Genomic DNA, 25,369 nt, shown 5'->3' on the forward strand with positions numbered 1-25,369 from the left:
TGCAACTTCATCTGCAGGTTACAGAGGACAGCAACCCTTTTTGCAGGATGAGACGTAATTCACTTTCAAATGTGCCTCTTTTGACTTGATTATGAGAGGGCTTGTTGACTATGACCTACCACTGAATCCAAACTCCAATAACAAACCTAGGATGTTATTAAAGCTAACTGCTGTTACAATTAAGTCCTGAATCTTGTGATAAATGCACTGATATGAATAAATTTGAACCAATCCAACATTATGTTGCATTTCTTTAGCCTAATACCTTTAGAATATACTGTTATACATTCATTTTAGACTCTTAACTTTCTCAGTATATACTTGTCTATCTGGAGGAGTTGGGATCCAGCTTTCATTATAACATGCAGGAAAATGACCATTTTGAAGACTAAAGATATATAGATAGATAGATAGATAGATAGATACATACATACATACATACATACATATGGTATTATATACACATTGTGTATATATACAGATTATATATATTTTCTGAATCTTATTAGCCATCTCTACAAAATTTTACTAATATTTTTAAAGTTGTTAATTGATAGATCAAGACTAATTATGGGTATATGTCTATACACATAATATAATTATGGGTGTGTGTGTGTGTGTGTGTGTGTATGAGAGAGAGGGAGACATAAAACCATATACCTGTGAGCATATGTCTCTCTCACAATGTGTGTATATATATTATGTATATTATATATGCATATATAGTTAATTGATAGATACAGACTGATTATAGTATAGACACAGTTCTTTTTAATTTAAAATTATTAGTAAAATTTTATAGAGGTAGCTAGTAAGATCCAGAAGAGATGTACAATATGTCCAAGTATTCATGAATGTAATCAGTATGGATGGGATTCAGTTTCAGTTCATGCTCAAAACACTGTGCTACTCACCACTAAATGAGTAGTAGTGATCTCATCTGAAAACTGATTTCCTCCATTTTCAACATAAGGATAGGAGCAGATTGTCTCTGACTTACAGTCTTAAAGATACATTAAAAACCAAACTATCAACATAAAATTAGCATTAACTGTACTGGACCATAAGTGACAAATTGTCTGAAAAGTGCAGAATTGTTCATAGTGTTTGAAAATAGAAAACTAAAATTCTGATAATAAATGCAACTGTGCCAACAATGAGAACTATTTAAATCAGAACAAATCTGATGATCCTTCCTAGAATTCATAGTTGAAACCTCAAGTGTAGAATCCAGCTAAAAGATGGAAAAAATAATCTCTCAAAACATAAAATATTTGGAAGAGGAAGAAGAGAATTATAACACTGCATCATCACATAATTTCCTAATTTGGCTACTCAGACAATGTAGCAAATCATAGGCAGGTATAGCCAGTCATTAGTTGTCAAAGGAGTCAGTGCAAAAGTCTCAAGAAATATTATCCCCAGGTTCAGAAATAAATGTTTAATGCCCTGGGATTATAAATAGCACAAATAGACTCCTCTAGTCTGTCTTGTTTTTTGAATTTTTCCATTTTGATAAGGAATTTCAGACTCAATTTGCTTTTATTCAGCAAAGACTTAAAAAAATGTATACATATTACAAGGCTATGTCAAGAGTCATTGTTCCTATCTCATGGAGACATGTGTTGGGAAATATAGGGTCTCTCTGGACATTCTTGTGAATCATTATATTGATGACATAATCAGAGCAAAGGCTATTGGAAGGCTATGAAATATTGCATCATATTATCCAAATCAGGAAAAATGAATTCATGCATAAAAGAATAAAAAATTATCTTAAATGTTAGCAAAATGTTATGAACCATTGAAGCACTTAGAAGATAAAAAGGAACGCTGGGCATGGTGGCTCACGCCTGTAATCCCAGCACTTTGGGAGGTCGAGGTGGGCGGATCACGAGGTCAGGAGATCGAGACCATCCTGGCTAACACGGTGAAACCCTGTCTCTACTAAAAATGCAAAAAATTAGCCAGGGTGGCGGCAGATGCCTGTAGTCCCAGCTACCTGGGAGGCTGAGGCAGGAGAATGGCGTGAACCCAGGAGGCAGAGCTTGCAGTGAGCCAAGATCGCACCACTGCACTCCAGCCTGGGCGACAGAGAGAGACTCCGTCTCAAAAAAAAGAAGATGATAAAAACGAATTAAGTAAAATAATTTTATTGAGACAGCTTTCCAAAATAAAAGTAAGCAATGTGTGTAAAAGAATTTTTTCCCCCATTTTTAGTAATACTGCTTGCGTTAATAATGAAGTAACTTGAAAAGCAAAGATTTTGTTTAGGAAGCACAACCCCAGAGTCAGGGCAATTAGAAACAGGCACACAGAAGCACATTACATTAGTAGTCATCTCACTAAAATATGACTCACTCTCCATGTAACATTGGTCATCAGGACCATCATATCGCAGTCTACAGGTGATCCCTGCAAGGTCAGAAGCAGACAAGTGGCAAAAGAAGCAATTTGGTGAATGATTTACCTGCATCCCCAAATTGGTCCCATTAAACACAGAAAGTGTAAATAGATTAATTTCTGTAGAGAAGAACATATTCCAGGAACTATACAAAACCAAAGCAAGCAAAACAACAACAACAACAAACAAACAAAAACAACAACAAAAAACTAAAACCTCACCAGGGCCAGGTGATTCCACAGGGGCAATATTCTAATTCCTCATGTATCAGCTAGATTCCATTCCTGAAAAACTGTATCTGCATTACTGTTTAACAGCATACTGGAGGTATTAGTCAATGAAATTAGGCAAGACAAATTAATCAGAGGCATAATAATTGATACAAACAACAAGCAAAACATTCTATATATGCAGATAAAATGATAGTATAACTGCAAAATTCTATGCAAGCAATGATAAAACCAACTCAAACAATGAAAGAATTTAGTAAGTATTACAAATAATAGCTTTCATATTACAAAAAATAAGTTTAAAAGATACAACGGTAGAGAGTATACAATTTACAATTTCAATAACGATGGTTCTCCCTTGAAAATAAACTTGATGAATTTGCTAATAAACTTTTTTAAATGTGCAAAAGTAACAGGAAGAAAATTTAAAATTATCCATGAAAAACAGAAATGTAGATTTGAACAGGAAAACACTTCTTATTCTCAAAGAGAAAGACTCAACATTATATACCTGTTAATTCTATGAAAAGTTAAGTTGTATTATAAACTTAACACAATCTCAATAAAAATAAAAAAAAACTTTTTAAAAGTTAGAAAACAGGCTTCTGCTTCTTCTAGAATTTTGCTTACAGGAAAAAAATAGAGTAGACATACTTTATGTTTCTAAGTGTAATAAAAAATCTTGAAATATATACTTTTTTTTATGTGAAGATTCTAAAGAAGAAATGCAGAGAAGAAATCAGGCAGACCCAGGACCTCGAGAACTGAGGAACATCACAGTGGTGGGTGTATTGATCCGGTTTTATACTTCCATAAAGAACTGCCGGAGACTGAGTATTTTTGCCAAATGCTCATCACCTCAATCTAATCATGAAAAACCATCAGATACATTGAAATTGAGGGACAATCTACAAAATATCTGACCAGTACTCTTCAAGAGCGTCAAGGTCATGACACACAAATATATCTGAAGAGATTCTCTCAGACCAATGGAGACTAAAAAGACAAGAAAACTAGGGGATAGTGAGTTAAGGAGACCAAGGGTAAAGGTGAAAAGATGCGGTTATCTCAGATGAATGTCTAGAAAGTGAATGTAAACCATTAAACAGGTAATAAGTGAAGTTAGTAGCATTATATTGTGTACTGAAAATTTGCTAAGAAAGTAGATGTCTAATACCTTAGTTGTAACTATCTAATGTCTTAGTTATCTGTGTATTCATCCACTAGAATAAAATTTCAATGTGAAAGAATCTAATCTATCATTTTTACTGCTATGCCCCAAATCCTAGAAAGTGAAGGATGTAATAATTACCTATTGAACATTTTAAATTCATCACAGAAGGTGAATCCACATTTGGTAGCATTGTATACTTGTACAATTAAAAAATAAAAGTGAAAATAGGTGCAGATACAGGAAGACTTGCAGATTTGGTGACTGAAGAAAAACACAGCTCCCACCTCATGACCTCATGGCAGTCATTAACGAATCATAACATAAGGGAAGAAAAGTAGAAAATTTGGAAAAGACGTATTATGAAATACCACGGAAAGCCTGCGAGGGTTAGCTGACTACAATATAACATTGAGTGACCATTTTGTTTTGAAATTTGTGAATATATGGTGACACTTAGCTGCCAAATTTATTGATGTTATGCAGTTTTGGTCGTTATAAGCACAACGAAGGCAGATTTCTGAATCATCTGGGGTTAAAGTGTTTCCAGGAGGAAAAGGAGGGAATGGAAATGAGAATATTTCCAAGGCGACAGATTTATTCAGGCAATATAAACCAGATAATTCAAGAAATAAAGATGGAAGTAATTGATAAAGAGAAAATGAAGGGTGTGTATGAGGCTGCTTTTTTTTTTTTTTTTTTTTTTTTTTTTTTTTTTTAATGCAGCATTTAAGCAAAGGAAGCAAAGCAGTAAGAGATGATTGTGATTGAAGAAAAATCCAGATGACTGGATTTTTCATATAAGAGTGTTAGTGGGGCTGGGCGCGGTGGCTCACGCCTGTAATCCCAGGACTTTGGGAGGCTGAGGCGGGTGGATCACGAGGTCAGGAGATCAAGACCATCCTGGCTGTCACGGTGAAACCCCGTCTCTACTAAAAATACAAACAAAACAAAACAAACAAACAAAAAATTAGCCGGGTGCGGTGGCGGCGCCTGTAGTCCCAGCTACTCTGCAGGCTGAGGCCGGAGAAAGGCGCGAACCCGGGAGGCGGAGCTTGCAGTGAGCCGAGATCGCGCCACTGCACCCCAGCCTGGGCGACAGAGCGAGACTCCGTCTCAAAAAAAAAAAAAAAAAAAAAAAAGAAAAAGAAAAAGAAAAAGAGCATTAGCAAATTCAAATTCAGGTAATTTCTATATGTTGGTGGCTCAGAAATCGTGGAGAAAGTCATGACCGTGAGCACATAAAGGAAGAGATAGTGAACATTTCAGAGAGCCATGGCAAGAGCACTGAAGTCTCTAAGAACGAAACGAAGTGTTGAGACTGTGAATCTAAATCATGAGGGAAATGAGTTTTTGAAGAATAGAAGAAATTAGCTGAAGCTTATTTAATGACAGAAAAAGTAGAAACTCTGAAAATCTGTAAAATCAGATGTCATAACTTCAAAGGAGCAGTAGAAGCATTGGAGATCGTTGTGGAAGGTGACACTGAGCATCAGGGAGGACGGGAGACCCACCTCTGGAACTGAGGTTCTGGGATGCAGGAAAACATGCAGCTTCCTGCAGAAATGGCTACTGAGGAGCCTGAATCTCCATCATGATTCCCGGTTGCAGTTAATGCCAGGAAGTGCAAGGAAATTCTGAGAAGAGGTTGCAGGTATAGGGATTGTGCTGATCTTCAATTAGAGTGTTGCCCCTGGAATTTTCTTGTTAAATTCTACTGCTAAAAGACAATTGTAATGGCAACCCCCCTGAAAATCCTCATAGAGAAGCCATGACAGCAGAAAGTAAGGTTAAAGACACACCCAGTCACCACTATTATTCCAGTGCAAGATACAAATCCTGAGAGAAAGTGTCCTAAATGCGTCACAGCGAAAGACCCTCATTACATGTTCTCTATATATTTTTGGTTCCTTTATAATCTCTGCTTTAAAGCCAAGTAAAGGACAACTTGGTACTTTTATTGTCTGTTACCCTAACACTGCATATGATAAAATAAATATACTCTTTTAGCATTCATGTTTTAATTCATATTAGCCCTATTATAGTGACAGATTGTTCAATGTAGTGGATGAAATAACTTATAGTTAATTAGTGGTGGAAACAGAGTAGAGTTCAACTCCCTCCCTTACCTCACGGCCTTTTAGAACAGTGCCCCAGTCATCATATCTCACTTAAAAATTGAATCAATTTTTACAATTACAACTTAATGGCTCACCTTTGAGTAAACATTCAAAATCAAACTAATTTTTCAATAACTACAGTAACTCTAGTTAGAATTAACTAGAATTATTATAGTTATTAAAGCTGTCAGAGATAATTAAAATTTCTGGTATAAATGTCTAATTTGCTTCTGATATGCATGATATTGCTTTAATACTTTAACCACTAGTAAAATTCTGATAGCCCCAAGGGCTAAGATTCAGGTTGAAAAATTACTGAGGAAGTGAGCCACCAAAGAGAATTTGGCAACGATTGGTTGGTGCAAAAGTTGTTGCGGTTTTGCCATTTAAAAAGTAATGGCAAAAAAAAAAAAAAAATGCAGTTACTTTTGCACCAACCTATAGAACCAGGTTATTGAGTGGATACTGAGTGCTTCTTAAGCATCTGAATCCACTCATTCAACGTGTACCTATGGAGCATCTGCTTGGTGCCGGGTCTGGTGCAGGCAATCAGAATTCATGTGCATTTGGATCAAAGACCCTTGCCCTCAAGCAGTTCATTTTTAGCGGGTCAGGAGAGGACCCAGGGGAACCCTGATAACAAGTTCTGAATATTTTAGGAAAATGACAGGACACATTAGAAGGTGGCCAGCGATATGTGAAAAAGACAACACCGAGCCAAGAACACAGATGGGGAAGAAACCGATGAGGTATGAAGGAGGATTTTGCACGGTATATTCAGGATAGGTCTTACTGAGCGCTCGAGGTTTTAGCAAATAGTTGTGTGATAAAGTGGCTGACTTCAGTTTTTGCTGCTTGAAAACATTTAGCCTCAGTGGCCAAATGTTGGTCCTGGGCCTCTCGTCAGCTTGTCCCACATCTGGACAAGCTGAGAAGAAAGCCCAAGGGCTCCCACTTTCACACTGGCGGGAGATTCAGATCACGCAAGCCCGCATTCTGGGCACCTTTACCCAGCTCCACCCACCTGCTCACCACAGTAAAACTCCCAGCTATGCACCTGTCCTTGCTCTTTCCACTCGGTTTGAGACCTGCTTAAGAGGTTTGCCCTGTTCTGCCATTATGTAAATACACCTTGTTACACTGTCTTGGGGTGTGTGTGTGTGTGTGTGTTTGTGTGTGTGTGTCATCATTGCTCTCAACATTAAACTACATTTTGGGGCTGCGAGTCCACCCTGTCTTTGCAGGGGTTCTTAACAAGGGGACAGCTAGGGGGTGAAGTACCTGGCACATTCCTGGAACAGTGCAAATTGGCATCCGCCTGAAGTGAGGGGAAACATAACTAGAGAAAGAATCAGATTGTAAATAATGGGGGTGGGGGTTTTAGATCACAAGAAGCTTTATGGCTTTTTTTAAAAAACATAGATTTTACTTTGAATGGAATAAACAACCATTGCAGGGCTTTGAGCAAAGGATGGGCATGATTTGCTTTTGTTTATTTAATTTACAGTAGCTGAATTGAAATATCATTCACATGCCATAAAATTTATTATTTGCAGTGCCTACAATTCAGTGGCTTTTAGTATATTCATAAACATATGGAATGTCACATGAATTTCCATGTCATGCTTACGCAGGGGCCAGGTTCCTCTTTTCTGTGTGTTCCGGTTTTAGCAGATGTGCTGCCGAAGCGAGAGCACCTGAGCTTGACTTGCGCGGCGACCGTCTCCCCGTTGGGTTGAGAATAGCCAGAAGGAGCCAGGCTGCGGAGGAGCAGGGGACCTGGAGGGTGCGCCTGTGAATCCAGTGACAAAGGACGGTGTTTGCAGCTGCGATGATGAGTAGCAGGGACATGGTAACAATCCATGGGGTTCTGGGTCTTCCAAAGGCAGAGACAACAGGATTTCCTGATGGGTTGGGTGTTGCAAGTGCTGTTTGTTCTGTTCAAAATTAAGACGTCCTAGACAGGAAACGGGAACTGAAAGGGCAGCCAGTTCCCGCCCACAGACACAGAAAAAGGAAGAGCTGTTTTCTGCTTCTAGTGACAGGAGACACCTGATGTGGTGCAGATTTTGTGAAACGAAGGAAGGTCTCCAACTTCCAGGCCCGAAGTCCCTAAACATACATAGAGTCCAGGGGTAGAGCCACTAAATTTCCCCGAGAGAGAGCACCACCAGCCCAAGAACCAAATAGAGACTATGTCCACAGCAGCCACTCAGGACAAAGGGAAGTAACAGACAGACGTCCAAAAACCAGTACATAGTGATGACCAAATAAACGGAAGGCTACACACTGTTTTAGGAATTTGTACTGTGTTACTGCATTGCTGCTGTATTTTGCTTTTCTCTCCTTCTCTGTTGCTCTCTATTTTTCTGTCTCTCCATTCTTCTCTATATTTCTCTCCATTTCTCCCTTTCTATTCCTTCTTGCTGTCTCTCTCTGTATCTGTCTCTCTCTATTTCTCTCTTTCTATCTCTCTATATATTTCTTCCTGTCTATTCTCTCCCGTCCAGCTTTCTCTCTTTCCCTCTGTGTGTGTATGTGTGTATCTGCTTGTATGTCTCTGTTTCTTTCTCTTTCTATATACATTTCTTTCTCTCTCTTAATTGTTAAAGCACTTCTTTGAAGGCTGTCTAACATTGTCTTGGCTCAGTAAAAAACACAGGAGAGTTTCCACACGACAGTAGGTATTGGTGGGAGGCTCAGAGCTCCTGGATTCTCTGTCTGGCCATGGCAGCGCCAGGTTTGCATGGTGCCATATACCCCCAGGAGTTACTGAAATGGTAATGAGGTTCGGAAGTGTAAAAACAAGAAGGAAAATTTGAGGACAACCAAGGTGGACAACCTCCCCACTGCAAGATTTTTTTTTAGAGCTTTTGATTACCAGAGGCCTTATTTTATATCGCAATTAAGAAGACTCGAAAAGTACCTCATCAGACAAGCATGCATAAATGAAAGCACTGGGGAGTCAACTGGGTACAGTTAATTTTATTTACACTCTCTCTCCACTCTGGCTTTATTTATCGCCAAGCAGCTGGAAGGGTAGAATCCACCAGAGGGTAAATCACTAGTTCTGTGTGAACGGGAATGTCTTTCCAGTACATTGTTCAAAAATAGATCACAAGTGAGATTGAGACAATTCAGAGTAGCTTGTTTTCCTCCTTAAATGTCATGGTAATGCGCTCCTGTCTCGACAAAGCCCAGGTTGCACAGCCGTGCACAAAGGCCGGGATTCTCAAGTTCCTCTGGCTCCTACTTGAAGAAATGCTGTGTTCAAATCCAGAAGGAAAATGCCAGGGTTGAAGTTCAGATGCAAAAAAACACCAATTAGAAAAAACAATCTGCTCAGCCCATTATATCCGGTTTAACAACCATCCTTTATTATTTGGGGACATTAAAACTAAAAGGGCCATTGGTGCTGTTATGGAATATTAGATTGATTTTTAAATCCTCCACACACTCAAGACTTCATTGCTTCTTGCCAAAACACAGTCTTCCTGCACTGAAACAGAGTTGATCTTTGAAGGTTGATGAAATACACAGGACTGGCTGCATTCCACCGGAGAAGATGCCTTATAAGGTGAACAGAACCCAGGGTTTGTCAAAGATGTTATGATATACTGGGACTGCTGATATAAGAATATATGGAGTAAGAATTGAGACATAAATTACGGATTTTAAAACTTCTTGAATTTTTTTAAGATCTATAGATCATGCATACAAGTATACTTAAAAGTAAGATAGAGAGAATGACAGCTATCGTCATTCCAAATCTTTTCAAAGTAAAGATTCTAACGTAAATCTTCTGGTATCACAAGCATTTTCAAATGCACACGAAAACAATTGTAATCAGTTCCCAATAATATGAAAATAAATCAGAGTGAAGATTCCTTGGGAGATGTGTTGAGGGGTTGATAAAGTGTTGATATTTAGACACAATGTGTTGTAGATTTTTTTCTGTATTTGCGTTGTGTTGCGTGCTATTTATCAAACATAAATCAATTTCAGTTTCTCTAAGACAAATATGAAAATTGCTGGTAGCCATTTCTAATAGAAAAGCGATCCCACCTGTCTCCCCTTTCAGAAAAGCTTGAATGGACATGCCCAGATCAAAAGTAGGATTTTTCTTCCCTTCTTTGAGCTTTGCTTTTTGCGTTGGTTTGTATTTACTTATTTATTTATTTTCTCATTCTGAGGTGACTTTTCTGCTTGGAGGAACTGCTACAAAGGAGTATTTTATCTTAAATTGCATTTAGACTTGGTTTTAAGAAGAACTAATGACATGAGTACTAAACGTTAGAATTGGTACACACTAGTAAGTTATACTCCCATAAAGGTGTTGAATTACGAGTTTTAAGCAGGTTTAATGTGTACCCAAATCTTCAGATTGTTGTATTCATTGTTAGAGCATTTGAGTGTTTCCTTAATAAAAGAGTTTATAACAGAGACAATTTAGTACATATGTTTCTAATTTACTCACACTTAGCTCATTGAAGCCTGATTTTGTAGAAGAAATATCACGTCCAAGAAGACACGGGGAGGCACTTTTCTTGGAAAAAGGAAGTAATGTTCTTTTATTTTATAGTTCACAAATGGACTTCTAAAGATTTGAATGTATTTCAAATGTATGAAATTACAAAGTTCATGCATGTCCTACATTTGGCCAGCCATTCTTTTGTTTCTATTAGAATGATGTCACAGTGTGGGACTCAAGGCAGAGAAACAACCAAACCTCTGCACCGAAGAAGCAGAAATTGAATTCCCAGTATTCCTTTCTCTTGCAACTCCCTTAGATTGAAGCCAAATCGCCTGCGCGCAGACATTGTCGATCCATGATGTCATACTTCCCAGTAATTAAAAAACCAAGTTACAGCCCTGAGCAAATTTAGTAGTTTTTACAATTCATTTTAATGCTTTTTTTCCAGAGATTTTATTGTTCTATAGAATCCTATCAACTCTCAGTAAATAGTAGGTTTAACTTTTGGAAGCTCTGTTTTGGAAGCTAAATCACGCATTCCCTTCTGGATTATTGGAGAGAGAACGTGATGTTGAGTTCAAAGGCTTGGAAGCCACAGACCTAGGTGCTTCCCACTTTCTCAGCTCTGTGATCTTGTACAGAATATTTTGTCTCTGTGTTTCAGTTGCTTCAACTATAAAATGAGGGGTAAAACTCACTTGCAATTTTGGTGAAACGAAGTAAAAGAGACCATGCCTGCAAAACAAGGAACAGCAGTGGGCATTCCTAGTCCCTCAGCAAATGCCAGTTTCCTTCTTTCTTATTTCATCTCACAAGGAATCTCCCTATAATGAGTTTTGCCAGATAACAAAAACCTACTTTTAATAACATTTCGGGGAGTAACATTTCTATGGCAACTGAGATTTATCATCTCATTTGAGAATTTAAAGCGTCCAATGGATAGTGAAACTACATTTTGAACTAGAATTTAAGCATATTTAATTAAAGTTTTAATCATACATTATAGACCTTTGGCCTCTCTACAAAAAAGAGGAAAATTGGAGGGCGTCTTGCCACACTCTTCTGTTTCTCTCTCCCTCGCCGTTCCTATTATCACGGCCATTTCCCTAAGCATCGTATGAGCCCTGAGAGCACACAACGGAGGCTAAGTGCTGCTCCAACCGGAGCCACTGCTGGGACGGCCACGGCGTGGTTGTTGAGTCCAGCACAAATAATTTTTTTGAAAGAGACAAGATTGGAAAGGGTGTGTGTGGATGTCCATATGTATGGTAAATTTTAAAACCGTGTTTTCCTAATACTTCCACGTTTCCACAATAAGGCCGTGAGCACCCTGCCTAGGTGACCAGGCACCTGCCCAGCATGGTGGGGTGCTTCCTGGTATTGTCTCCCCTTCTTGCCCTCCCACACTGGGACCTAGTGACACTCAAAAGCATGATAAAACCTCTCAGGCCTTTTCAGTGTTGCACTTCACCTGACCCCCAATAAAGTGACTTACCCACGGGTTCTCCCTCTCCCTGCCTCCCTCTCTGTGTGTGTCTCTCTCTCTTTCTCTGTCTGTCTCCCTGTTTGTCTGTCTCTTTTTCTATGTCTCTCCCTCTGTCTATGTGTCTCTCACTCCCTGTCTCTGTGTGTCTCTCTCACTCTGTCTGTGTGTCTCTCACTCTCTGTCTCTCTGTGTGTGTCTATCTCCGTGTCTCTTTGCATCTCTCACTCTCTCTCTCTCTGTCTCTCCCTCTCTGTGTCCCTCTCTCAGACACCCTCTTTTCCTCTCCCTGTCTCCCTCTCTGTCTCTGTCTCTCCCTGTCTCTCTCCCGGCCTCACAGGCTTGGTGCCTCCCTACCCTGGGCATTTGTCCTGTCTGGGCCCTGTGAGTGTGTCCTGCCCCATCCCTGTCTCTGGCCTTGAGTGGGGCCCCTAGTTCCATGCTCCTCTGAGTGTAACTTCCTGGACTGTGTTGAAGGATCCTTAAAGCCCCCACGTGGGCTCCTCTCCCATCTACCCCACACCATAACTTAACATAGTGTAAAATCCACCCTAGTGTCTACATTCTGGACCCTCTGAACCTAAGGCTTCACTGACATGAGCCATAGCCCTGGCGGACATTGTTCTTGTTGTTCTGAGGAGGCACAGGGAAGTGGTACCCCAGGCACAAACCACAGAACTGGGCTCCCTCATCCTAGATATGAGCTGCTGTCTCCCACTGTCTCTGTCACTCTCTGAGGGGCCTCCTAAGCTGCTGCCTGGCCCCACTGCTGCAGCACAAAAGTCTCCGCTGGGGCCACCTTCCACCCTGTGTCCCGGTCTTCTGCAGGCCTGTGCTCTGATGGCCACGCACTGCTCTCCACATTTGGAATTACTTCAGATGGGAGATTTTGCTTCCCTTCTCCTCCAGCCTCCGACCTCCATGTACTCAGCTACCATCTCTCTCTCCATCTCAGAGGACTAAGCTCGGTCCATGCTGCTTGGAGAAGGCAGCATGGCCCAGCCACACAAAGCCTGGCCATGGCTGCACAAACCTCAAAGGGAAATCTGCCTCTTATTAGCTATGTGCCTGCAGGTGACTTTCCAGAACATCCTGGCCCTCACTTCCTTCTCTGTAGGATGATGAACATGACCTGCCTCCAGCCAAGGGTGGCCATGGACATGACAATTACACATGATTTAAGATTGTTTCTCACCTGTATGCTTCTGTTCTGCTCTTGGTTCTTATATGTCTACCATTTCCTACTACATAAGTGGCCTTTGTTAAAAATATGTTCTAACTTGCAGCTAATAGTATTCAACTTTATAAATCAATGTGGAAAATCCCAGCTAAGGCAGCTGTCTGCACAAGCCACCTGGAACAGACCTTGCAAATGCAACATTACATATAGAGACAGTGCTTCCAATCTGTCCTACTCATGCTCTGGGCAAAAACCCACATGCCAATTGTTACTCACATGACAGGGACTACCTCTGACAATACTTGGAGGGACTTGTTCCCTCAAACAGGAAAATTGAGAATGATTGAACAGTCAGTAAGCAAATTTCCAATCTCTAGTAGGGCAATTATAAAACTAAGACATTACAGAGGAGCTTGGAAAGTAGTTTTCATTCTCCCTTCAATGTGGAATGGATTATAGTATACTTGGGCAGGAGTAGTTTAAAAAGAATCACCTCTTTGGTCCCATTGATATCTACATTTGTGTGTTCCATGTACATTCCCATGGGTTCCACGTTCCTTTAGACTCCCTTTAGACTACTTGTTCCTTTAGACTCCCTTCCTTTAGACTAGGTTGTGACATCCTATTTGTGTGGAGCCCTATTAGTATTTCTGGGTTTTTGCTTTTTATTTATTTATCTATTTATTTATTGAGATGGAGTCTCGCTCTGTCACCCAGGCTAGAGTGCAATGGTGCACTCTTGGCTCACTGCAACCTCCACCTCCCGGGTTCAAGTGATTCTCCCACCTCAGCCTCCCTAGTAGCTGGGATTACAGGCACCTGTCATCATGCCGGCTAACTTTAATAGAGATGGAATTTCACTATGTTGGCTAGGCTGGTCTTGAACCCCTGACCTTGAGTGATCTGCCTGCCTCAGCCTCCCAAACTTCTGGGATTACAGGCATGAGCCACCGTACCCGGCCAGCTTCTTAAATTTTTAAGAGCAGTTTCAACCCATTCTTTCACAATAGTAAATTGGAATGAGAGACAATAATCAATTTTTTTCTGCCAGTCATCTTGTTTACTCATTACCTTCTCTTCTTTCCTCTTATGCTTTGTCTCTGTAAGAATTCTTTTCTTCCGTCTTCTTGCTCACAGCTTCTGTTTAGCTACAGCAGTGATGAGGGGACAGGTGCAGAACTGAAATGGCAGATTCCAGTTTTTATTATTGCTGTTTCTCAATTATCACAACAACTAAATGAAACAACAAAATCACATAAATTGTTTAGAACAGGAGTTCTTAACCTCAGCACCATTGACACCGTGGGCAGGATCATTCTTTGTTGAGAGGGGGCTATCTTGTGCCTTGGAGGATGTTTAACAGCATCCCAGGCCTCCCCCAACCAGATGCCTGTAACAAGCCCTCAACAATCATGAAAGTCAAAAAGTCTCCAGGCATTGCCAAATGTACCCTGTAGGGGCAAAATCAGCCTCAGTTGAGACCCACTGGTTTAGAATCAGTATCTTTTCATAAAGCAATGATATTCAGCAAAGGCATTTTCAGATGGAGTTACTTGAACTGCTAGGTATTAAACAGTATCTAAAATAATTTATTACAACAGTAACTACAATAAGAGCTCCCCTATTTGGGGTACTTACAATGCACAAGACAATATCTTGAATTCTGCACACTCATAATCTAATTTCACCCCTAAATGACACTGAATACCTCTATGAGGCTTGCATAAACCTAGGCATAATGCACAAACACATTTAGAGTCTCCATTTCTGTTGCCTCATGGTCACACTGGTATTCATTGACATAGCCTCAACTTTCCTCACACTATTCAGCATCAATTGTTTCATTTTTAAATACTTTTAACTACTGATTTATAGTAGAGTGGATAGTCATTAAAACATAGTTACCTGAAATTTCCTTCCTTAAAAATAATCTTGCTGTTTTATTTTTCTGTATCCTTCTCAGTGTTGGAAAACATATTTTTGTTTGTTTGTTTTTGAGACAAAGTCTCACTCTGTTGCCCAGGTTGGAGTGTAGTGGCATCATCTTGGCTCACTGCAACCTCTGCCTCCCGGGTTCAAGCGACTTTCGTGTGTTGGCCTGCTGAGTAACTGGGATTACTGGCACCTGCCACCACACCTGACTAATATTTGTAATTTTAGTAGAGACAGGGTTTCACCATGTTGATCAGGCTGGTCTCGAACTCCCGACTTCAGGTGATCCACCTGCCTCAGTGTCCCAGAGTGCTGGGATTACAGGCATGAGCCACTGCACCCAACCTGGGCAACACATTTAGTTGATTCTCTTTTCAGTGTTCTAAAGTGATCATATTGTGTATTTAAGAGCATCCTGACCATGTAAACTGTCACTTTGGGAGTAAACCGACTATGAGGGTTGCCTTGGTCTATGGAATCATTAGTAGAAAGATACTTCTTCATTATACAAGTTTTCTTCTTCACTGATGAAAACTGAATTTTAGAATTCATTGCAGGATTGTCGAAGAAAGAAATGCACAATGTATACCATTCCTGTTTTATATGTCATGTGGCTCATTCTACATGCAATAAAATATATTTTTATTTTCATTTAAAAAATCACATTTATCTAAAATCATTCCTCCAGAATTGGGTCATGTTACAAAAAATGTTGTGAGTGACTTGTCCAGCTAAGAGTGGGAAACTCATAATTCATTGTCAAGCCACTGATACACTGGTGGAAGCTGAAATTAAAACTGTGTCTGAAGACAGATTGACACTCAAGGCCAAGTCTCTACCATTGCCTGCAATTGATGATAGAATTTAACTGGACAGGCTCATCTGGACATGTTGAAAAATTATTTCATATCCTGAACTCAAATGATTAATAAGTATTTTATTCCTTTCAATAAATCACCGACATATTGAAGATATATGAACAGGCTTTTCTATGTCCAAAGTGCATCAATAAAGAATTTTCTATATGTTAAGAAAAAAGTGGCTCACAAGTTGTAAATGTTAAACATGCCACTGAATTCCTAAAGGAAGATACAAGAGCTGTCTTCTCCATCAAAGCTACTGGACTTCCTTGTGTTGTAATAATCATGATAATTAGGACCTATTTCCAGTGTGTTGTGCCTATCTGCCTTCTCAGTCACTGTCTAGAAAGACATAAAACTTTTGAATAAGCAATAAATATTTTCAACCATGGGTTTCATGAACCAGTTAAAACTGTACCCAAAGCCAGTAATATACATAGCAGTTTCTGGCCTTACATTTTACAAGGAAGAATAAAGAGTACCATAGACATATTTCTGCTTTGAGTGTGACACGCACTGAACAGGGTTGCACCATTCATTTCCCAAAGCAACCTCAAGTGAGGGACTTGATAATATAATAAACAATATTAAACAAGAAAGTTATTTAAAAAAAAGAACAAACTTCACAGAGATTATGGATGTTCCTATAAGCCCATGGACGTTCGTCTGCACAAACACAATTTGTAATGATTATTGGTCAATAATTCTATATTAAATTGAAGAAGTAATATTTAATAATGCGTAATAAATTGCATATTTTAACAGTCTTCTGTATATCAGATATTTTGCTGAACACTTAGAGATAAGACAGTCATAATATCTCATCACTCATGGGATCTTCATTTGCCTTAATAGATAACCAAAATATTGGATTTTTTACCATCCTCTAACATAAAATAGGTAAGACAAAGGATAAAACCTAGTCATCATTAAATGTATTGAGACAATAGTGTGAAGATAGTTTTGCAAAAGTTCTGTCACGTATTCATTTAATAAAAACAATTGCAGGCCGGGCGCGGTGGCTCAAGCCTGTAATCCCAGCACTTTGGGAGGCCGAGGCGGGTGGATCACGAGGTCAGGAGATCGAGACCATCCTGGCTAACACAGTGAAACCCCGTCTCTACTAAAAATACAAAAAACTAGCCGAGCGCGGTGGCAGGCGCCTGTAGTCCCAGCTACTCGGAGGCTGAGGCGGGAGAATGGCGTGAACCCGGGAGGCGGAGCTTGCAGTGAGCTGAGATCGAGCCACTGCACTCCAGCCTGGGCGACACAGCGAGACTCCGTCTCAAAAAAAAAAAAAAAAAAAAATTGCAAAGCCTCCAAAACTATCTACGTACTCTTTGCTGCGGCTGTCACTAGGTTTAGAATGTTAAAGACATCAGACAAGTTCTTCTTTGCTCTCATGGATTATCTATTCTACATTGAGAAGACAAACCTGAATATGCACACAAGTGTGCAGGATGATCAGCGTGTGACATCGTGATAGTGCAGACAGAGTCTCAGCTGGGCATCGCTTGGCAGCTGTTTTATGTGGCACAGGTAAGAGATGAGAGCTGTTAGGTTTTGCATTTGCTAAACACAAACACAAAACCTGGTGGAACGCAAACTAACAATCAAAAATTGCCTGCCAATCCTGCATTCCATTACAATTTAAAAATAAAGCACTGGCTAGACTGGCACACAGTAATGAAGATAAGTTATCGACAGAGGTCTGTGTTTGTTGGCCAACTGCTTGGGCCACGTCCTCTCCATTGTAATTAGTCTCTCCAGAAGCACGTAAACCTGGGCCTGTCCTTTGGCCTCCCGCTAAGGCTCATTACCAGACTTGAGAGGTGCCATCTAAGAGAAAAAGAGTTCACAGGTCAAATGACCGTAGTGCTCAGATTACAACCGTGACCAAATGACAACAAATGAAGCAACATATAACATGTAAACCTGAATTGTTGTAATTGACAAGAATTTTTAAATTAAAACAAAATCTTTAAAAGGATAAAGGAGGATTTTTTTAATCTGAAAAAGAAACAAGAAATAATAATCCATCAAATAGAACTATTAAGTATAATGTGTAGTAGTTGAAATGAAATAAACAAACACTGAAGAAAAACAAGTAAGACGAGCACAGCTGAAGAATGATGGAGTAGAAAGATTCAACTGAGGAATCCTCGGATAAAACAGCAGAAAAGGGTAAACATTGACATGCAGAAACATCCACATCTGGATAACAGGAGTCCTACAAAACAAGAGAAACTAAAAGAGAAGAGGACATATTTAAAGGAAGCATGGTGAAAAGTTTTATGTTTTACAACAGCGGTGTTCAAACTTGAAACAAGGTGCCCACATCACCTAGAGGCAGTTGGGGCTGCCAGGCCTAGAGATTCTCGCTGAGTGGATCTGGTGTGGGGAAGGAGACTGTGATTACAACAAAGCTGAAGATGCTAGAGACCAACTTTGAAAACCACTGTTTGAAAGAAAAAAGGAAGTCATTTGATTAAATGTAGTACAGAGAATTGAAAAAAACTGCACATGTAAACTTTCTAATAAAGTGAGGAATATGTGCTGCAAGGATCATTTAAATGCACTCGAAGATACAGAGCAGACTGCCTGCAAAGCGAAAAGTCATGTTGATATCACTAGATGCAAGAAAACAATTAAGTCGTATTTTAAAATTAACTTGGAAAATGTAAAATTTTGAATCTGTAATGTTTTAGCTAACCAAATTGTTATGTAAAATAAAGCCAGAGCACTTATGTTCTCAGCCATACCTTTGAAATATCACTTTTTAAAATCAATTTGAGAAACAGTTTCGAAGACATTTTCAAATAAAAGGAAAAATAAATTCATAAGAATTTAGCCAAAAAATACAGAAAATAAGATTAATTAAATTTATTAAAATCTATCTTTTTGTCTAAAGAAGAGGTAGATTAAAAAAATGTATTTACAACACCTGCAATGGTTAAATTTATGTCAGCTTGACTGGGCTTTGGTGCCCAGTTGTTTGGATAAACACTAGACTAGATATTGCTGTGAAGGTTTTTGTTTTTGTTTTTTAAATGTGATTAACATTTATAATCAGTAGGCAAAGTAAAGCAACTTAGCCTTCATAATGTGGTTGTGACTTACGAAGTCAGTTTAAGGACTTAAGAATGATAATTGAGATTTCCTAAAGGAGGAATTCTGTCTCAAGATTGCATCATTGAAAGCCTGTCTGAGTTTCCATCCTGCCTGGCCTGCCCTGCAGAATTTAGGACTCAAGAAGGCAACATCAACTCTTGCCTAAATTTCCAGCCTACCAAGCTATAGACTTCATAGTCAATTCCCTTAAACAAATGGCAAATCTCTATCATCTGTCTATTATCTATCTATCTATCTATCTATCTATCTATCTATCTATCTATCTGCTTACCTACCTACCTATGCGAAGGGACCTAGCAATTCTGAAGGAGCTAGAAAAAGAAACCTAGGTATAGCCACGTGGTATGGGATTATGTGTGTGTGGATGAAATAAATTTGACATGAGAACACACTAGCGTATTTGTAATGAAGGAAAAATATACATAACAATATATCTCCAAAATTCTAAGGATATGTAAGCCTCAATATAGTTTTTATGTTAAAGGTAAACAAGAATAAAAATAGGTACTATGACTTTTAAACTAAAGGAAAAAGATGTATCCAATACAAAGTTAAAAAGAAGACAGAATAAGAAAGAACATCCAATGCAAAATATAAAGTAGGTGAGAAACATATGTCTCAATATAACAACGAAAAATCAGGTTTGATTTTTAAAATCCACCAATATTTGACATAATGGAAGCAAACAAGTAACACTGAAAGCTAAAGAACAAAAAATATTACATATTGGTAAAAAAATAGATCTAAAGACATAATCACTTTAAACATCAATACATGTACCAATATTTACAAGACCTGAGAGACTCCTAAAAAAGGCAGAAAAATAACAAATGTAATTTATGATACTCTTCCCTTAAAAGCTTATAGATTAAGAAGACAAAAATAAGCAAAAATGTAGAATATATACATAATTTATAAACTTGAACTATTGTGACTGTATAAATAGGCATATATGTAAAATTCTAGAGGTCACAAATAAAAAAAGTTTCCGTATATTTATAAAAACTAGTCATGTAATAACCACAAAGCAACTTTCCAAAAAACTCCAATAAGTCAGTAACATGACTCAGTTTTAAATAAAAGGTAGCTTAAACATTTTCAAATGACTCAAAAAAAACAATGTTATTAAATTACCATTGGATTCAAAGGAAATCAAAAGAAAAATTATAGCATATTTAATATGGACTAATAATTAAACACTATGTGTCCAAATATAAGTGAAAGTAGAAGTAAAGTTAAGCTGATACCTCTAAATGTATTTTATCAGGACTCAAAAACTCATCTTTTCAGAAAAAGAGAGGATATATCAATAAATGAAGCAAATAGTGGGAAAAGAGAAATAACATCAAAAACAAAATTGGAAACAATGAAAATAAAATAATACAACAATATATTTAACACAGCAATTACATAGATAAACATTTTAATATATGTAGGTAAAAATTGTTTAGGAAGACATTGAAGCTTGCATAAACTAATAAAAGTATACATACATTGATATGCTAATCAAAACATTACTTCTCCCCAAAGCCTCAGAATCCCACGTTACTTTGAAACAATCCTAAAATTAGAGAAAAACTAAAAGGATACAAAAAAAAGTCCTTTTTCTACCCTGAACCATCTGCGATAAAGTTGTCAGCTGGGAGCCCATCACCACCAAATACTTTAGTATCTTTTTCCTACAAGCAAGGGCATCCTCCTAGATAACCTCAATACTCATAATCCTCAAAGTCAGGAAGTCAGCATTGACCCATTACTGTACCTAACCCTCAGGCCCAATTTCTCCAATTGTTTCAATGTTTATCATAGTAAAAGGAGCCAGCTCAGGATCACAGGTTGATTTTAGTTAATCATTTCTCTTTAGGCTTCTTTGGTCTGGGCGAGTTCCTCATACTTCCCTTGATTTTCTTGATTTTGATGATCTGAAGTTGACTGCAGGATGACAGTTCTCCAGGGTTTCTTTGGTTACTGCATATCTTGCAAGGAAAGACACTAACTACTTTTGTTCCAGATTATCATTTTAAAGATGATTGTTTAGCAAACAGTTTTGGAAGATAAATAGAGTTCCTCCCTTGGGACATACTTCCTGCCCATTGTACTGCAATTCCTTTTGCATCAACCTAATAAAAGACTCAGGTTCCCTGAGCTGTGGGTTCCTCTACGGTAACGCAACCTGCTGCGTGACCAGGTGTTACTGGTCTTGTTTGTGCTGCTTTATGGGAAATGATCTTAGGAAACCAATGCAAAAACTGGTTCTCTTACTCCTGTGACTGCTGTGTGTAATGAAGTCTTTGTCTCTGACCTAGGAGTCCTAACGTCTTCTGCCGGCATCCATCACATTGTAGCAAGCTAAAATTTTAGCTTTTAAGCAGAGTTAAATCTCAGACCCTCACAGTTCTTAGAACTCAGAGGCCAATTCTTTGGTAGGGCATCCCTCGATTTGATTTTGACAAGTATTTTCTCACGATTAGATTTAGGAAATCCCTTAATTTGGTTACATATCATAAAACTGTTATATTAGACATTATGCAAAACTTCTGACATATTTCTTTATGACTAGAAACTAGACAAAAATGTTCACAATCACTTCTGCTATGCTGGAAAGAAAGAATTACAATAGTTATTCTTTGTGGATGATCATATCATCCACAAAGCCAAAAAATCAATTATTAATATTAGAATAAACACAATAGTTTATCAAGGTCACTTTACAATGACCAATTTACAAAAACTGATAATATTTATCTTCACTAACAATACAAAATTAGAAAATAAAAGAATACACAAGGTATTTGCATTCATGGTAAAAACTGTAATATTTTTAAAGAATTGACTAAAGAAAGAAGTCAAAAACCTCCCTGGGAAAAATCCTTTATGTATTAAAGGAACTTATAGATTTGAATAGATGGAGAAACATTCAATGATTCATTAGTATTTTTAGTTTCTAAGTATTATCAAATGATGATTAGCCACGTACTAGAAGGCCAGTTCCATGTAGGCCTATTAAATCGTTAGGTGTTTTTTTTTTTTTAAGGAAAAAAAAATAGTATACATGAATATTTATTCTTTTTACCCATCTCTAGATTTTTGTGTGTGTGTCTTTTCCTGTTTCAGTGTAGTGATCCGGAGTAACCACCATTGCCAACTCTCTAACAAATTAACAGCATCTGAAACACAACTGCCCATGCCTCTGAGTGAGTACAGTGTGAAAAAAGTTTCTGTCAATATCAGTTTGTAAATCAGAGTTATAATGGGATGTCCACCCACTTTACAGTCAAGTTAATAAGAGAGTCAGAGAGAGGAGGAAGAGGAAAACATGTGATGGTGGCACCCTAGGGTGATGCCAGTGGTTATTTAGCTTGTAACTAAACGTCATCTGCCCCACTATTTCACCCAGCTTCTCCTCATCAGAGGGTGCAGGAGTGGGCACCACAGCATACGTGTGTAGTTGACCATTCCACATTGCCATTTCTCCCCGCTGGTGCACTCCTGCTGCTGTTAACAGTGGAGGGAGAGCTAGCCTAATGAATTATGACGGGAATTCCCTATAGGAAACACTGTCGTGATTTTGAGGAGATAGAATTAAAAATTAATATTTTAAACATATTAAATCCATATACTTTGACATTTAATATTTTTATTATTAATTTTAAAATACATAAAGCTTCAGACAAATTATTTTTAATTATTTATTTTGATATTCATGGAGAGAAAATTTGTGGTAAAGCACTACTCTACACTGAAATGCTTTATTTAAAGTTATTGAATGCTTCTAAGCAAGGCAGTTTAGAGAACTTTGAACTATCTATGCAGTGGTTTTTTAAGATTCCTACAAAAGAATTATGCTAAATAACAGGCTTTTTGAGCACTGATAATGATACCAAGTTACTTATTCAAATGTGTCTTTCTGCCAAGACCAAGATCCTTGAGAGCAGATTCTTAAATGCAGCATCTTGGTTACCTTTGCTGACTTATTTTTTAATTTCTTTATGTTTATCTTTGTTTACTTACACTTAGTAGGTGCTCAATAGACTTTGTCGAAACAAAATGACACCTTGTGGTTGACCAGCGTCTCATTACCTGGCAGCTTGCCCTGGAGAAAAATAGAGCAGTTGGTTTAAATCCAGACGCTCTGAGAATTAGCTAAGTGATTTACCTCTGCCAAGTAGGAACTATAAATACTATCAGACTAAAAGCACCCATTGCATACCTACTGTGTACTGAGCATCATTCGATTGGCACACCTACTCAATAATTGTGAACAGATGGAATTAGCACATGGAAAAGAGCATGTGTTTTTCCCTGTCCATCCACACATACCAACCTAGAAAAATAGAATTCTCCATCATGGTATTTTTTTTTTTCTAACAAGGACATCGTCAAATGTATTAGTCAAACTTGGAGTCCCTCCAACACTAAAGCTTACTTCTAAATATAGAACTAATGAGTTCTCTGTGTGTACCAAAGTAGGAAGCATATATTCTCTCCGTTAGCACTGAGGCCTTTTAGTCGACATAATTCTATTGCCAAAGAGAATATAAATGTTTCTTCTTTAGTGTTACTGGCTTGCAAAACTCAGTCATTGGGAAAAACTGAACATTAGGGAAGAATGATAGGTTTGTAGAGAACATTCACTTCAGAGAATGATAGAACCCTCCATTTAACAGGTCTTTAAAAGATCCCCCAGCCCAGTGCTTCCTAACAGCTAGAATTCCTTTTAAAATTACTCTCAGGGTGATGGCCAGTGCTCTGCCTGCCTCCAGCACCAAGGCATCTCCATCCACATCTGAGTTGCTTTAATGGGACGTCCCCCTGGCACAAAACCAAACTCGTTTTTGCTATTGCCTCCCTAGTGATTTCTGAGTTTACTTTTTGGGACACAGACTGAGGACTCTTCCCGACAACACTTTCTTCCTGCTTGATGACAAACAACTACCGCATGTTCCCCTCAGGTTTCTCTTCTCCATGCCCAAAACTTGTATTTCTTTTCTTTTCTTTTTTTTTTTTTTGAGACGGAGTCTCGCTCTGCCGCCCAGGCTGGAGTGCAGTGGCCGGATCTCAGCTCACTGCAAGCTCCGCCTCCCGGGTTCACGCCATTCTCCTGCCTCAGCCTCCCGAGTAGCTGGGACTACAGGCGCCCGCCACCTCGCCCGGCTAGTTTTTTGTATTTTTTAGTAGAGACGGGGTTTCACCGTGTTAGCCAGGATGGTCTCGATCTCCTGACCTCGTGATCTGCCCGTCTCGGCCTCCCAAAGTGCTGGGATTACAGGCTTGAGCCACCGCGCCCGGCCCAAAACTTATATTTCTTAACCCTTCCTCAGTGTCTCAATTTCCAGCTGCTTCATCCTTCTGGCCACATTCTTGTCATGCTCCCAATAATACAACTTATGAAAGATGGATATCATGACATTTAAAAGAAGTTAACTGTGGCAGAAATATAAAAAATGAATTATTAGGGAAGGTACTCAGGTCACAGCTACTTGTGACAGCAGAAATGAGGGATTTTTAAAATCACACTTGAGAGTAAATCCATGACGATTTTACTTACAGAATAAAAGGAAGTAATAATGTTCGAGAACTGGGAGATGAAAGACCCAAAAACACCTTCGAGACCTACTTTGGGAGGTTAGTGGAAAATTATACTATTAATTGTAAACCAGAATATAAAGAATAGGGTCAATTTACCCATAGGAAGAAAGACATACTTCATTGAATGTGTTCTGTTAAATGCTTATAAAATTCCCGGGTGGATGATTCTGTAGAATAGTTAACATATCTATACCTTGGTTATATAGGAAAGCATCTGTAACCTGGTGTTGTCTCCCAAGCCAAGCCCCGCAGCCGTGTTTAAGGAATTTAGGGTGCTGAAATGTAACTGAATTCTTCTTTTCACAAATGTCTGCTCTTTTCTGTTGAATCACAATCACAGACACCATCATCCAGTTAACTTTTCAAGTGATAAAACTGGTACTTTTCCGTGACTTATCTTTGTTAAAAAAATTCAATCAGTTGCCAGATTTCCTCAATCTCAAAAATGTCTATCAAATCTTATGCATTGCTGCATTTGAACACCACTGCATTAGCTCTTCCTCCAGCCAACAGTCTTTAGTGTCTCGTGTTGGTCCGTGGTTTCCTACCTGCCCCCTTGACAGGTTTCCCAGTGGGGATGGAGCCCAGCCTGGATAGTCCTGCAAGAGCACAGAGCTGAATGCTCAATAATTTTGTAAGCCGGTGAAACAGGTGCTAGCTTGAAACTGACCGTAAGAAGGGACAACACACTCTGGAGCCTACTTGAGGGTGGAGGGTGGGAGGAGGGAAAGGAGCAGAAAAAAATAACTAATGGGTCCTAGACTTAGTACCTGATGAAATAATCTTTACATCAA

General features: G+C 38.7%; 1 long non-coding RNA gene and 1 other non-coding gene across 2 annotated transcripts; both read right to left on the reverse strand.

The window, feature by feature from the left end:
- Positions 1–23,969, reverse strand: LOC103887264. Its single transcript, XR_651300.3, has 3 exons — positions 22,998–23,969; positions 14,134–14,241; positions 1–11 (listed from the first exon to the last, which is right to left on the reverse strand). It is a non-coding gene; the product is annotated as an uncharacterized LOC103887264 (long non-coding RNA).
- Positions 7,515–7,622, reverse strand: LOC116269568. The gene has a single exon (XR_004177193.1). It is a non-coding gene; the product is annotated as a U6 spliceosomal RNA (small nuclear RNA).
- Positions 23,970–25,369: the final 1,400 nt, after the last annotated feature.

The sequence above is a fragment of the Papio anubis genome, chromosome 11 (genome assembly GCF_008728515.1).
Source record: "Papio anubis isolate 15944 chromosome 11, Panubis1.0, whole genome shotgun sequence".
Lineage (NCBI taxonomy): Eukaryota > Metazoa > Chordata > Mammalia > Primates > Cercopithecidae > Papio > Papio anubis.